Below are 16,621 nucleotides of genomic sequence, written 5' to 3'. Positions count from 1 at the left end.
GTACAAGTGTTGGTAGTGCAATTAACATTTTTAGCAAGCATATACACATATCATATACATACACTCAGATATTGGTATCACACATTATACACAGTTCTTACCTTCATTCTGGATTCAAGTGTGCTGGCCGACCTAAACGGAAAGTCTCACGCTAGATGGACCCTAATCACATAATGAAACTGGGTAAATCACACGATCAAAAACCCTAATCCGGCAAACCCGAACCCACAACCCTAGGTTCTGTTATACTCCCTAGAGGTTACTCAAACTCTAGAAATAGGGAAACACCCAACTACGGCACTGAAATGGACGAAAATCGAGAAAATGAAGCGTTTGGGGACCCTGCCAAAACCAGCTAGAAGGTTTTAGAGGTACTGGTAAATTCGGCTAGCCAGCTTGCACCAGTTCACCCGAAACTTTCTATTTCTGGCTCAATTTTCCACCAAATGCGACCAAACCTTCCAGAGTACCTAAACAATGCATATACAACATATTCCAACCAGTATTTCACAAAAAAACTCATTAAAACTCAACATGCCATTAGAGATCAAAGCTTTGAACTCAAAGCTCAAACTTACACAAAACCCAATCCAAACCTCAAAACCAGTTGCTAGGAACTAAATTCAACTCAAATGAACCCTATAATTTGAACCCTAAACATCTCTAACCCTTACAACCACTAAAACCCAAATTCACTATTTCAAACTAACTCAAAACTTGAAAATACATATAATCAAGGGTTCTAGGGTTTACCTTAGCTTGATTCTCCTTGAAATCTTGGTAGAAATCACAAACTTCAGCAAGAAATCCCTTCGTTCCTAGCTGGTTCGAAGAGAGAGAGAGAGGTGAAGAGAAGAGTGTTCTTCAATCTTTTTTATTTTCCTTTGTTTTTTCTTATTTTCTCCAAATGTGAATAATGCATTTCCTATGCATTGATTCAGCCAAGAAAGAGGGCAGATGTCACACCCTCACACAGCCACACAACCCTCTAAAAGGAAATGACTAAAATGCCCCTAATGTAAAATTCTAGCTTATTTTCAACTTAGGGGTAAAATGGTCATAAACCATAACCCCGCTCAACCTCAATATTTTATTTTCTCTAAAATATTTTCCACTAAGAAATAAGGTTCGAAACTTACCCATGTGATCAAACTAGCCATCCATCTCATTTTCCGTTGTCGTCGAGCAAAAATTACAAAAATTGCATAATTCACATATAAAACAAATAATACCCCTAGAGTTTAATAAAATCTCCAGAATTGAGAAATTATAACTCTAATGCTCATTTCTGATCTTGGGGTCAATAAATAATTAAATTCATAAATAATTATAAAAATAACATAAATTTGTGCTAATTACCTTTACTAATCCAAATTACTAAAATGGTCATTACAATTATCCCCCCCTTAAAAGGATTTCGTCCTCAAAATCTAACCTGAATAGCTCTGGATGTTAAGTCCTCATGTGAGACTCAAATTCCCAGGTGGCTTCTTCCACAATACTATTCCTCCAAAGAACTTTAACCAGGGCAATGGTCCTGTTTCGAAGGACTTTTTCCTTCCTATCAAGAATCGGAACAGGTTGTTCTTCATAGGATAAGTTTGATTGCAGTTCAAGGGCTTCATAACTCAAGATATGAGTCGGGTCTGGAACATATTTCCTCAATATAGAAATATGAAATACATCATGAACAGCCGACAGTGTCAGTGGTAAGGCTAGCCGATACGCTACCTGCCTGACCTTCTCAAGTATTTGAAATGGCCCAATGAACCTAGGGCTCAACTTACCCTTCTTCCCGAAGTGCCTAATACCCTTCATTGGTGAAACCTGTAGGAAAACATGTTCCCCTGCCTGAAATGTGACATCTCTGCGCTTCGGAGCAGCATAACTTTTCTGCCTGCTTTGGGAAGCAAGCATTCGAGCCTTGATCTTGCCAATAGCTTCATTGGTCCTCTAAACTAATTCTGGACCCAAGTACTTCCTTTCTCCAGTTTCGTCCCAATGAATAGGGGAGCGACATTTCCTACCATATAGCATCTCATAGGTAGCCATCCCTATTATACTCTGGTAGCTATTGTTGTAGGAGAAGTATCTGAATTGTTCTTTCTGACTGACCATCAGTCTGAGGGTGAAAGGTTGTGCTAAACTTCAACTTGGTACCCATAGCCTTCTGAAGACTCACCCAAAACTTTGATGTAAACTTTGGATCCCTATCTGAAATAATAGATTTAGGGGCTCCATGGAGACGAACTATCTCCTTTACATACAATTCATGATCAGCGTGCTGATCCACTGAATAAGTAACTTTCACTGGCAGAAAGTGAGCTGATTTCGTAAATCTGTCCACTATGACCCATACCGAATCATACATTCCTGTGGTTCTAGGCAAACCAGTTACAAAATCCATCGCAATGTCTTCCCACTTCCACTCATGAAGGACTAAAGGTTGCAATAACCCTGCCGGCCTTTGATGTTCGGCCTTGATCTGCTGGCAGGTTAAGCATTTGGACACGTAGTCCACCACATCTCTCTTCATCCCATACCACCAGAAGTAGGACTTTAAATCCTGATACATTTTGGTGGTTCCCAGATGTAGTGAATAAGGTGTGGTGTGAGCTTCATCAAGTATCTATTTCTTAAGCTCATCAACACTAGGAAAACACACTCGAGCTTTATACAACAACATTCCATTATTCGAGACTGAAAAAGTCTCTAGGCCGACTAGCCATTACCTCATATCGAACCTTACCTAGCTCAGGATCTTCTAGTTGAGCTTTTCTAATTCTTTCCAATAGATCAGAGTGAAGTGTTAATTTGTGCAACTTTCCAGCTACAAACTCAATCCCTGCACTAACCATTTCAAAAGCTAGTTGATGGGCTATCAAAACCGTGGTGCAAACCTGCCCGGGACCTCTTTTACTCAAGGCATCAGCCACAACATTGGCTTTCCCGGGGTGATACAGTATCTCACAGTCGTAGTCTTTAACCAATTCCAGCCACCTCCTCTGCCTCATATTCAAATCTTTCTGGGTGAAAAAGTACTTGAAACTCTTATGATCAGTATAAATCTCACATTTTTCACCGTAAAGATAATGCTGCCATATCTTTAGAGCAAAAACCACGGCGGCAAGCTCTAGGACATGAGTTGGGTAGCGCTACTCATAATCCTTCAGTTGAGGAGAGCCATAGGCTATAACTTTGTCAACTTGCATCAGAACACATCCCAGACCTTGTCTGGATGCATCACAGTATACAACGAACTTTTCTTGATCTGATGGCAAAGCTTACACCGGAGCTGTTATTAAACGCTGCTTCAACTCCTAAAAACTTGCTTCGCATTTGTCTAACCGCACAAATCTCTGATTTTTCTTAGTCAACTCGGTCAGGAGAATAGAGATTTTAGAAAATCCCTCGACAAAACGTCGATCATACCCTGCTAAACTGAGAAAACTTCGAACCTCCATCACATATTTTGGCCTCGGCCAATTCTTCACTAACTCAATCTTACTTGGATCAACCATAATCCCATTCTTCCCCACAATATGTCCCAGAAAAGATACCTCAGACAACCAGAATTCACACTTTTTGAACTTTGCATACAACATGTGATCCCTAAGTCGCTGCAATACCATTCGAAGATGATGCTCGTGCTCCTCTTCCGACTGAGAGTATACAAGGATGTCATCGATAAACACTATGACGCAGTTATGGAGGAAATCCTTGAATATCCTATTCATGAGATCCATAAAGGCCGCAAGAGCATTAGTCAATCCGAATGACATTTCCAGAAACTCATGGTACCCATATGTGGTTCGGAATGCAGTCTTTGGTATGTCCTCTTCCCGAATTCTGAGTTGATAATAACCGGATCGTAGGTCAATCTTCGAAAACACTGTCTTTCCCTAAAGCTGATCGAACAAATCAGCGATTCTGGGTAATGGGTACTTTTTCTTAATTGTCAACTTGTTTAGTTCCTGATAATCAATACACATTCTGAGGGAACCATCTTTCTTTTTCACAAACAGAACCGGAGCTCCCCAGGGCGATACACTGGGTCGGGTAAACCCAATATCAAGCATCCCCTGAAGTTGCAACTTAAGCTCCTCGAGTTTTGCTGGAGCCATTCTATATGGAGCTTTAGAAACAGATTCGGCTCCAAGTGCCAGATCAATCACAAAATCAATTTCTCGTTACGGCAGTAATCCCAGCAACTCCTCGGGAAACACGTCGAGAAAGTCTTTTACCACTCTGACTACCTCAGGCCCAAATGTTTTGGGTCTGCTGGAGTCTATCACTACTGCTAAAAATCCTACACATCCACTGTGTAGTAGATCCATAGCCCTTAGTACTGAAATAACTGGGATTCGAGACCACTGTACTGATCCAACATAAACAAATGGATCTTCACCTTCTGGCTGAAAAAGTCACAATTTTTTGCTTACAGTCAATACTGGCCGAGTACTTGGACAGAAAATCCATCCCAAGTATGATGTCAAACTCTGTTAATTCCAATTGTATAAGATCAGCACTCAACTCCCTATCCTCAATCCTAACCGACATAGACCTAATGCGCTTATTAGAGATAACCAACTCCCCGCTAGGCATTAGGGTTCCAAACCCTCTTTCTAGAATATCACAAGGCCTACCCAAAAGGTCAATTATTCGTGTAGCCACATATGAGCGTGTAGCTCCCGAATCAAATAATACTATAAATAAGGAATTGTTGACGGGAAGCTGACCTGTCACAACAGAAGGACTGGCTGCAGCATCAGCTTGGGTGATAGTAAAAACTCGAGCAGGTACCGGTTTTACGTCAGCTTTCGGCTCTTCTTTCTTTGCCTGAGGGCAATCTTTCTTGAAATTCCCCACCATGCCACATAAAAAGCATGTCTTCCGATTGCACTCTCCCGGATGATGTTTCTTACGACGTGGGCACTCAGGGTAAGAGTAACCCTGGCGTCCACCTCTGCCTTGGTTCTCACGGAACCGCTTGCTTTGCCCCGAACCACCAGGTGCTGGGGTAACTTTCCTCTTCAGATCTGTGGTGAAATCACCACCATCCCTACCATAGGCAGGAATAGGAAAAGTGGGGGTTCCACCAACATTCGGAGTCACACAGGGCTCCTGAAAGGAATTTCACAGCACCCTCAACCATTTCAGCATAAGTGGTTGCTTCATTGGTAGTGATCACCAGATCACGCCTAATCTTCACATTCAGACCGACCAGGTACTTTTCTTTCTTACTAAAGTCAGTTGGCACGATACCCACGGTGAGCTTAGCCAGACGGTCAAACTTTGTAGTATATTCTATGATCGACATCCCCTCGGTTTGCACTAACTCAATGAACTCTTTTTGCTTAGCACTGCAGACGGCTTCATTATAATATTTGGAGTTAAACAACTCCCGGAATTCTTTCCAGGTCATAACTGTGACGTCCCGAGTGAGGGTTATCAACTCCCACCACATGAGGGTGTCCTCCTGGAACTGAAAAGTGGCGCAGGTCACCCGATCAGTACCAGCCACCCCCATAAAGTTTAGAATGCGCTCAATTACTGTGAGCCACTGCTCTTCCTTCATCACATCAAGACCTCCCAGAAACAGTGGAGGTGCTTGCTTACGGAATCTTTCGTACAACGGCTCCAAACGGTTGCCAGCAACAGGTTGTTCTGCTGGCACTGCTGGAACTGCAGCGGCCTGAGCAGCTTGTTGAGGAGGCACGGCAGGAAGACCCTACTGCCTTAACCTCTCAATTTCTTCATCCTACTGGCGAATTCGATCTTGCATTTCTCCAAACCTCTACTCCCAATCCGGAGGAGCTTGTGGTGGATTTACAGGACGACCACCCTGAGCTCTACCACGGCCACGGCTGCGACCACGGGGATTCTGGGGATTCTGATTTCCCTGACCGCCTCCGGTCTCAACCATGTTACCCTGACTTCTTGTATTTCGCTGGGCGTCCATTTTATAGGACTTAGCCTGCCAACCCATAAGCCAGGTAGGTTAGGCAGCGATCATAAAAACTTAATACCGCTCTAATGGACTTAAAGACAACACACTTAAAATAAATAATTATAATCTAATATGCTCCCTAACATCCTTTAATAATCATTTAAAATACTAAAAAAGTACGGGCTTACTGAACCCTGAACCGAGCTTTCTCTGATGAAGATTGTACATGTCTTGGCAAGCTTTGGTAGACAAACCTGGCGGTTCTGAGACCAAAATTGTAATGCCCTAATGCTAAGGCACGCTACAGTGCTTTTTCAATTACAATGCTGTCTTTGCTAACCAAAGAATTTTCTTAAAAAACATGTTAAATTAAAACTTTTATATAAAATAATAAACTTTATAATTTAAAAATTATTACAAGTACCGGGATCCCATTTAAAAGCTTTTATATACAAAATACCAAAATACATTACTGGTCACACAGTGACTCCCAAAATAATATCCCTAGATGTCCCGAGACCGAACACTCCAGGTCGCGCTGCCTTGACATGTACAACCTCATCCCAGCTCAAGTTCACTCCTGTTCAGCTTTCGCCTTTCCTTTACCTACACAAGGAAGCAGAACTGTGAGTCGACAGACTCAATAAGAAAAGCATATAACATATCATATAATTTCTGACTTGAATTTAGGCGCCCATACACCTATTTACGAGGCTCAACAAATGAGTAAGAACGTTTAACACTAGGGTACAGTCACTATACCACATACACTATGTACCTCACTGTACGAGTGTTGGTAGGGTTTATTTCGTACCCTGAGTACCACTGAGTGATATACCACGCACACTCAGTACTTTCCCGTACTTTCCCGTACTCACTATACCGATGCACTCTGTACCATAACTGTACAAGTGTTGGTAGTGCAATTAACATTTTAAGCATGCATATACACATATCATATACATACACTCAGATATTGATATCACACATTATACACAGTTCTTACCTTCTATCTGGATTCAAGTGTGCTGGCCGACCTGAACGGAAAGTCTCCCGCTAGATGGATGCCCTAATCACATAATGAAACCGAGTAAATCACACGATCAAAAACCCTAATCCGGGAAACCCGAACCCACAACCCTAGGTTCTGTTATACTCCCAAGAGGTTACTCTAACTCTGGAAATAGGGAAACACCCAACTACCACAGTGAAATGGATGAAAATCGAGAAAATGAAGCGTTTGGGGACCCTGCCAAAACCGGTTTTGGAGGTACTGGTAAAACCGGCTAGCCGGTTTACACCAGTTCACCCCAAACTTTCCATTTCTTGCTAAATTTTCCACCAAATGCAACCAAACCTTCCAGAGTACCTAAACAATGCATATACAACATATTCCAGCCAGTATTTCACAAAAAAACTCATTGAAACTCAACATGCCATTATAGATCAAAGCTTTGAACTCAAAACTCAAACTTGCACAAAACCCAATCCAAATCTCAAAACCAGCTGCGAGGAACTAAATTCAACTCAAATGAACCCTATAATCTAAACCCTAAACATCTCTAACCCTAACAGCCACTAAAACCCAAATTCACTATTTCAAACTAACTCAATACTTGAAAATACATATAATCAAGGGTTCTAGAGTTTACCTTAGCTTGATTCTCCTTGAAATCTTGGTAGAAATCACAAACTTCAGCAAGAAATCCCCTGGTTCCTAGCTAGTTCGAAGAGAGAGAGAGGTGAAGAGAAGAGTGTTCTTCAATCTTTTTTATTTTCCTTTGTTTTTTCTTATTTTCTCCAAATGTGAATAATTCATTTCCTATGCATTGATTCAGCCAACAAAGAGGGCAGTTGTCACACCCTCACACAGCTACACAACCCTCAAAAAGGAAATGACTAAAATGCCCCTAATGTAAAATTCTAGCTTATTTTCAACTTAGGGGTAAAATGGTCATAAACCATAACCCCGCTCAACCTCGATATTTTATTTTCTCTAAAATATTTTCCACTAAGAAATAAGGTTTGAAACTTATTCATGTGATCAAACTAGCCATCCATCTCATTTTCCGTTGTCGCCGAGCAAAAATTACAAAAATTGCATAATTCACATATAAAACAAATAATACCCATAGAGTTTAATAAAATCTCCAGAATTGAGAAATTATAACTCTAATGCTCATTTCTAATATTGGGGTCCATAAATAATTAAATTCATAAATAATTATAAAAATAACAATAACTAGTGCTAATTGCCTTTACTAATCATAATTACTAAAGCGGTCATTACACGGACTATGGCACAGGCTTGCCTAATTAGGCAATGCAGTACAGGATTATCAGATTAAAGCATCGACTTGCCTAATTAGGCAATGTTATGTAATGAAGATGGTTACTTTATGAGGTAAGACATATATATATATAATTTATATGATTAAATGAATATGAATTCTATTATTGGTACAATGGTTTTGTATTACCAAATACTTGTATACTGATGCTTATTCCTGGCAGATGCCAGTAGTGATTTTGATTTCATCTTATGAACAATGCGTGATGGTTTGATTCTAATTTTGTATAAATGACAGTATTCAAATAATAAAGTATATGATTATTATTATTACTTTTCTTGCTAAGTCCTTGTGACTCACGAGTGCTATGTGGTGCAGGTAAAGGCAAATAAAAGCAAGATCAACCATGAGGTGACATTCTTCTCCAGCAATGTACACATTGACCTCACCGGCCTGCGTGTCGAGTTGCCAGGATTTGTTTTGGGCTGGTTGTATATGCTGTGTATTTTGATTTTGTATTTAAATGGTTGTCGTATACATTTCTTTAGCAAAACTTTTTATAACAAGGATCCCCGAAACACACTTTTTATGCCGTCATAATGTCCGTTTTTAGCATTTTATTTTAGTCAAATTTTTTAATATTATCACGGTTTTTAATAATTAATTAATCTATTAGTATTAAACTAGTTTATAAAATTACACACGTGGCGTCCCTATAGATTAGGGCGTTACAAAGATAATCTGAGGAAGTGGAATCACTTTCTCTATTTTTCTCAACTGAGCCTGAAGTAGTAGGATTTTTAGAGGAACTATTCTCAATATCTTCAGCTTTCCTTTTACCCTTATCTGCATTACTGGAGAAGGATCTCCATGCAAGTAACAATGTCCGTTCATAAGCACGCAATTCAGTGTCCAGCTTGTCTAAGTCGGACGAGTTCCAATTTTTAATAACGAATTGGTTAAACTCAGATGATAAGCTGTTGAGAACAAAATGAACTCTTTTCTCTCTAGATAAAACAATTCCCAGCATAGCTGCTTTCTGGAATTTCATGTTCATCATGAGCAAGTGTGAAGTGATACTCTGACCAGGAGTCATCTTCCCACTTTATCCTAGACGAGGATTGGGTTGTGGGTTTTACATTTTTGACACTACAAATATCAATAAGCAGAAATAAATTATTGGTTCAATTAAATTCATACACAAGTTCAGAAAATAACAAGTAAAGTAAATATGTTTGCAAAAATACCAAAAACTAAACATATTTATTATTTTCCAAGATTTCTAACATAATAAAATACAGTGTCCCGGTAGGCGAGAGTCAAAGATAACATTAGTTGAATAGAGTAGTCAGCTCATCTAAAATGGACACCATTATAGCAACCTTTTATTCGATCAAAATAAGAATTTAACGTTGTCCCGGTAGGCGAGAGTCAAGGTTATTCTCATTTTATGAGCTTGCACCATTGTTTCATATTCTGTAAGTTTATTTCTAAGTAGTCACCGTAGAGGAGAGTCTAATAGAAACGAAAACTTACAAAATACTTATTATATGAGATCTTACGGTGTTAAGTGCTTTCAACAAATAACCATCCATAAAGGAGACGAAGTCTAGCGTCTTGAGGTTATATTGAAAACAACTAACCATTATAAGACCAACAATGGAGATCGAATATCTCTTTGATTAAAGCTCATTATTTAAAATAATGTATTTTTAATTAATCATTTATTTTAATCTATATATTTTAATAATGAATATTACTTAATTTAAATTGATCCAAAATTAATTTTCAACTTTAATATAATTTTCAAACAATAATTTTGAAAATCCACTTATAAATGAATATAAAATTTTGAAATTATATAAAATATAATAAAATAAATTTCTGGAAAATATCTAATTTAAGTTGTTTTAAAATAACAAAATTTTCAACTTAAATTATTTTTTTAAAATTTAATTAAATATCAAATTAAGTATCTTGAACTAATCACCTTAATTTTAAAAATATTCCATTTAAGCTGATCCAAAAATAACAAATTTTCAACTTAAAAAAATATTTAAAGAACATTTGAATAACTAATTTTCTAGAAAATTTTACTTAATTATTGATTTCAAAAATATTCTAATTTAAGTTGATCCAAAATTAGTCATAATAACTGATTTTCAACTTAAATATATTTTTATGAAAAATTAAATAATTAAGTATCTAGAATAATCTAATTAGTTATAACTTCTTAATTTAATTAAATACAGAAAAATACATATAGTTGTATCTTGAAAAAATTCATCAAACTAAATGTGTTTTTCTTAAATTAATTTCAAAATAATTTGATGAAAAATTAATTTCATATATTTCGAAATTAATTATGTTGCTAATCAATTTTATTAGGTTAAACTAGTTTAATTAACCTATTACAGTTATTTAAATAAGGCAAATGGGCATTCACAATTGGAGTTGTTCATGTGAGGGAGAGTTGGGTTCAGTATGTCGTACACACTACTAATGGCCCCCTAACTCTCACACAAGGCCCAAAGGAGAGAAATTTAACCTTAAATGAATAACTGTTATTAATTGAATAGACCCAAATACTAATTGGGCCTAAATAAAATCTATCAAAAGTGATCATTTTATTTAGCAACCTAATTCATTTTAATTACAAAAATTAAATGGGCTCCTATATGCATCTAAGCCCAAAAGTAAACATATAGGCTCACACATGCACATTGATTTGGATGGATCCTATTATGTTACTAGGTTCATACACAGATGAAAGAAGATTGCAAAATTTACCTGTTGTAAATTATTTATTTGATCTATTGACAATTGAAATATTTGTTAAACTCAGATTATTGGATCTGTCAACAAGTTAACCATAGCAATTTAGATCAAACAATAATAGGTTTTATAAAACAAGTTTTGATAATAGACAATATATAAAACACACGTACATGTAACAAGTTGGATATATAGATATATGATTTATTTAGATTAAATTAATTAAATAATTTTCGAAAAATCTAAATTAAAAAAATATTATTTTCGAAAAATATAAAATAAAATTAAATAATTAATTTTAAAATTAAACCTATAAATTTGAAATATTAGGTTTTTAACAAACCTAAATATCTATTCAAAAAAACATGCTAACAACTTTTCAAATTTTATGTTATTAAAATAAAATTAAATATCCAATAAAATAAAATGATAAATAAATATCATTTATCTAATTTTATAATTTAATTTCAATAAAATAACAAAATTTTGAAAGTTAGCAAAAATATCTGATTACATTTTTTTTGGCTAATTAGCAATTTTTTCCCCCGAATTTTGACATTTACTAAATCATGTCCCCTGAACTTTTTTGGCCGTTAAAAATTCTCCCTGAGCTATTAAGATTTTTAGATTTAAGGACTTTTGTCTAATTTTAGTAAAAGAATTCTAACATGGATGAAAGTTCAAGGGGCATTATTTAGTACATATCAAAGTTTGAGACGCACGATTTGGTAGATATCAAAGTCTAGGGAGCATGGTTTAGTACATAAACAATCACTGAAACAGTAAAATTAAATGAAATTAGACAAAAGTCCTTAAATCTAACAATCTCAAAGTTCAAGGGGAATTTTTTACGGCTAAAAAAGTTCAGGGGGCATGATTTGCTATATGTCAAAGTTCGGGGGGAAAATTGCTAATTAGCCTTTTTAAAATTTCTAGATTAAAATAATCTTATTTTAAATTTCAAATAAGGTCATTTTATAAAATTAATTAAATAATACAAAATATAAAATATCTGACCTTAAATTTAAAAAAATAAGATAAGATAATCAAAATTTAAAAATACAATAACCAATTAAGCAAAATAATAGATTTTATCTATTTTCAGGTTCAAAAACTACTAATATCTTAAATTAATTAAAAAAATTGATAATTAGATTTGAAATATGAAAAATAAAAATCTAAATACAAAATTACACAAAAAATTCAAAGTTAATTCCATGAAAAAATGTGAAAAAAATGGAAAAAAAAAAAAAATTGGATTTGGTATGGATGGTATGATCCGCACGCTTGCTAGGGGAAGGCTGGCCGAGAAAACACGCAGAGGGAGGCTGCATGAAGCCTGTCCGCGCGCGCATGGCCCCCTGTTCAGACAAAAAAATGTGTCCCCTGACCGAGAATTCTCGAACATGCACTTGTCCAAAGCCGCGTGCACCCCGTGTGACACATGTGTCCGCGGGCGTATGGGGTGTCACCACCCTCTAAGATTTTTCTAATTTTTAAAAATTCATAACTAATTCAAATAAAATCGAAATTAAATTCTGTAAAAAAGTGATTTGCTTAATTTTTTTCATACTATCCAAAAAAAAAAATCAGAATAAAATTCTAATTATTTTACATAAAAAATTTGAAAACATCAAACAATCATCAATAAACACATAGATCAACATGAATCACATCCAAATTATACATACATCGTTTTAAGTTCAAATTTCTTGAAAGTAAATCAATTACATGGCTCTAAGGCAAGTTGTTGGAATATATTTTACCAATATCTAGATTTACTAACAAGTATGTTTTTCACATCCTAAACATGAATCTCTAAAACGATAAAAAAAATAAACACATAAAAGGTATGAAAAACCTTACATTGGTTGCAGCGGAATTAAATGACTCCTTCCGCTCAGTTCTCTAACCCTTGTATCCTTTCTGTCGCAGAGTATCACCAAGATCTGAGCCCGAAACTCCTTCAACTTTTTGGATTCTTTACAGTCTTACACACTATGATTGAGGATTAACTTGCTATGGGTGAGCATGCACTTAATCACTAAAGGCTGAATTTGTTTTGTGAAGAAGACAAAGGATTTCGAAAATTAGAAGAAGAAGTCTCAAACTCACTAGTTGTCTCTCAAGAAGAAAACTAGGTCAAGAGTTAATATTTGCATTAGTTGGATAATGAGACTTTCTTTTCTTTTTATACTACTTCACTTACGGTTAGGATTGAATTATTTGGAATAAAAAAATGATAAAAATGGAGCAAAAATAGGCACTAGTGACCGGCCATGAAGTGGGCCCAACACTAGTTAGATTTTTGCCATTTTTCTCAACCATTTATCAATTTTTCACAAATACTACTTTTTGCAATTTCAATCCTATAAATGCCAAAACTATTTATTTAATAATTATTATTAAATAAAATTGTCATTTATAATATTTATTAATTAGACTCCCTAAAGTCTCTTAATTAATAAATTAACCCTAAAAGCCTATTACTTCACAATCAAGCCATAACATAATGAAAATTCACAAACTAGACATAGTCTAATTTTAGAATTAAAATTGACTAACTAAAATCAATTCACTGAGTCTTACAAGCAGTTTGTCTCAACTAGTCTGGGAACCATGGGCCTATATAACCGAGCTTCCAATAAGCAGATCTAGAATTTACCAAGTAAATTCTCTAACTTATTAATTCCTCCTTGCACCACTATAGAATTTGGAATCGCACTCTCAATTTTATAGAACGCTCTATATGTTCCACGATATAGATACACTATTAGTTATCCATTGTTTTTTTTTTTTATGAATCAGTAATTTCATTGCACTATTAACTCATTTGATTACAAACTATAGCTCACAAGAGCAGATATCTATACATGTACATTTGAAGAAAAATTATAATCCACTAAACGAATCTATATCCTTTTGATCTACACTTTTGGGCATTACACAAGTAATTCTATTTTTTACTAACCACTTGATTTCTTGCACTAGTATATTCGGTTCAGTATCCTCATTACACCAGAATTTTTTGTTCCTTGCATGCCATATTTTGTACACTGCAACAGCTACACAGGCTGTATAGCAATTCTTCTTGAATTTGCTCTGTCTTGCTCTATTAATCCCCCTCAACATGCTCAGCAGTAAGGTATTCTTTGACCTCCATTCCAGCCAAATTTTCAACTCTTGCAGGCAGTATTGTGCAAATCTGCATTCAAAAAACAGATGAGACATGCTCTCTGCTGCAATATTACATAGCAGGCAACTCGTGTCAGTTGCAATATTAAATCTCTGCAATCTATCCCAAGTCCTCAGCTTGTTTTGTACAGCAATCTATAACACGAAATTATGTTTTGGTACATTTAGTCTACTCCAAACCAGCTTGCTGAGGTGAAAATCCCTCTGTTCCTGCATCATTAGTTTATATACAACAGATATTTGAAAATCTGATGTTGCAAATTGGGCAGGAGGAATAATTTGCTTCACCAGCTCCTTCGTGCACACTACTCTCCTCCAATACCAGCTGCTATGGTTGGGAGCCTCATACCCCCACCAATCTTCATCTTCGATATATACACTATGCACCCACTTCACCCATAGGTTATCCTTGTTAGTAGCAATCGCCCACACATGTGTTGCAATTGAAGCTTGATTCCATTTAGCAATGTCTTGGAAGCTGATCCCACCAGCTTTTTTGGACTTGCACAAGTGCTCCCAAGCTATATTGCCTGGACCATTCATAGCACTTCTCCCTGACCAAAGAAAGCTTCTACAAATACTCTCAATCTCTTTAATTACCTTCTTGGGAATGATAAGAACTTGGCTCCAGTACATATGAATGGAAAGAAGGACTGAGTTAATTAACACAGTTCTACCAGCAAAAGAGAGGTTCTTTGAGCTCTACACTTTGATTCTTGCAGTCATTTTCTCAACTAGAATAGAGCATTCAACTAATGAAATTCTCTTGGCACATATAGGCACTCCAAGATACTTGAAAGGTAGCTTACTTTTCTAAAAACCCGAAGCATCTACCAGCCTTCTTGTCTCACTCTCATGCATGCCACTACAATAAATTGCAGTTTTCTTCTTGTTAGGTTGTAATCCCGAGGTCATAAAAAATATTTTGAGGCCCCTTAGCATTAAATAGACACTTTTAAAGTCACCCCTGCAAAATAATAATACATCATCCGCAAAGCTCAAGTGGTTTATTTTTAAATCCCCACATCTTTCATGAAACTGAAAGCCTTCTGTGTCACCTATTTTCTTCATTATCATGCTAAGATACTCCATTCCCAGCACAAAAAGTAAAGGTGACATAGGGTCTCCCTGCCTAAGTCCTCTCTTCGCTTCAAAAAACCCATGTAAAGATCCATTAAAGAGAAGAGAAAACCTAGGAGTAGTGATGCAAGTCATTACTAGCTTTATGAATGAATTAGGGAATTGAAAGGCTTGTAGCATTTCTTCTAAAAAGCTCCACTCCATTGTATCATAGGCCTTCTGTAGATCAAGTTTAATCATACAGTTTGCCTTAGCATTTTTCCTCCCATAGTGCCTTATTAAATCTTGGCAAACCATGATATTATGAGCAATGAATCGCCCTTTAACGAACCCTCCTTGATTTTGAGCTATAATATCTGGCAAGATAAGCTTCAACCTGCTACAAATCATTTTAGTTGCAACCTTGTAGAGTACATTACAACAGGCTATTGGTCTATAATCACTTACAACATTCGGGCATTTACTTTTTGGCACAAGATTGATTATCGTCGAATTCAGCTCCTTAAGTAAGTGGCCCGAGTGAAGAAATGAGGTTACTACTTCAAAGACATCCTGTTTGACTAAGTCCCAATTGTCTTGATAAAACGAGTTGTTGCACCCATCTGGCCCCAGGGCCTTTACTGCTAGTATGCCAAAAATAGCTTCTTTTAATTCTTCCATTGTGTAGGCAGCATTTAGAATCCGACTATGGTGTTCAGTTACACATACTCCTTTTCTGACTAAGTTGATGTTCACAGGCAATCTATTCACCATCTTAGATCCCAATAATTCTTTGTAGAAATCTAAGAAAGCTTTAGTAATGTTCTCCGGATCTTCATGCCTTGTTCCATTCGCATCTACTATAGATAGAATACTATTGTGCTGCCTTCTCTCTCTGATGCTTGAATGAAAAAGTGCTAAATTTTCATCACCCTCTTTGAGCCAATGTAATCTAGACTTCTGTTGCACAAAAGAACAGTAATCTTTATGAATCTTGACAAACCGTTCTCTTACTTCTTGTTCTTGAATTTGCAACTGCTCATTCAAAGGCTGCTGGTGTAACAGGCTTTGCACCTTCTCAAGTTCTTGCCTTGCCTTTTTCTCTACTACATGAATGTCCGAGTAGTGTTCTTTATTCAGATTTCTAAAGAAAACCTTCAAAGCTTTAAGCTTTGATACTACCTGAAACATACTTGTGCCTGCCATTTTTTGATCCCAGATCTTCTTAACTTCCACATGATAACTTGGATGAGAAGTCCACAGTATTTAAACGGTTTTTTGCCACTTGGGAAATTAGGATAAGTATTCAATACTGCTGGAGTATGATCAAAATCTCCTTCTGTGAGAAACA

Source organism: Cannabis sativa, chromosome 7, assembly GCF_029168945.1.
Source record: "Cannabis sativa cultivar Pink pepper isolate KNU-18-1 chromosome 7, ASM2916894v1, whole genome shotgun sequence".
In the NCBI taxonomy this organism is placed as follows: domain Eukaryota; kingdom Viridiplantae; phylum Streptophyta; class Magnoliopsida; order Rosales; family Cannabaceae; genus Cannabis; species Cannabis sativa.
This window is presented reverse-complemented; position numbering follows the sequence as displayed.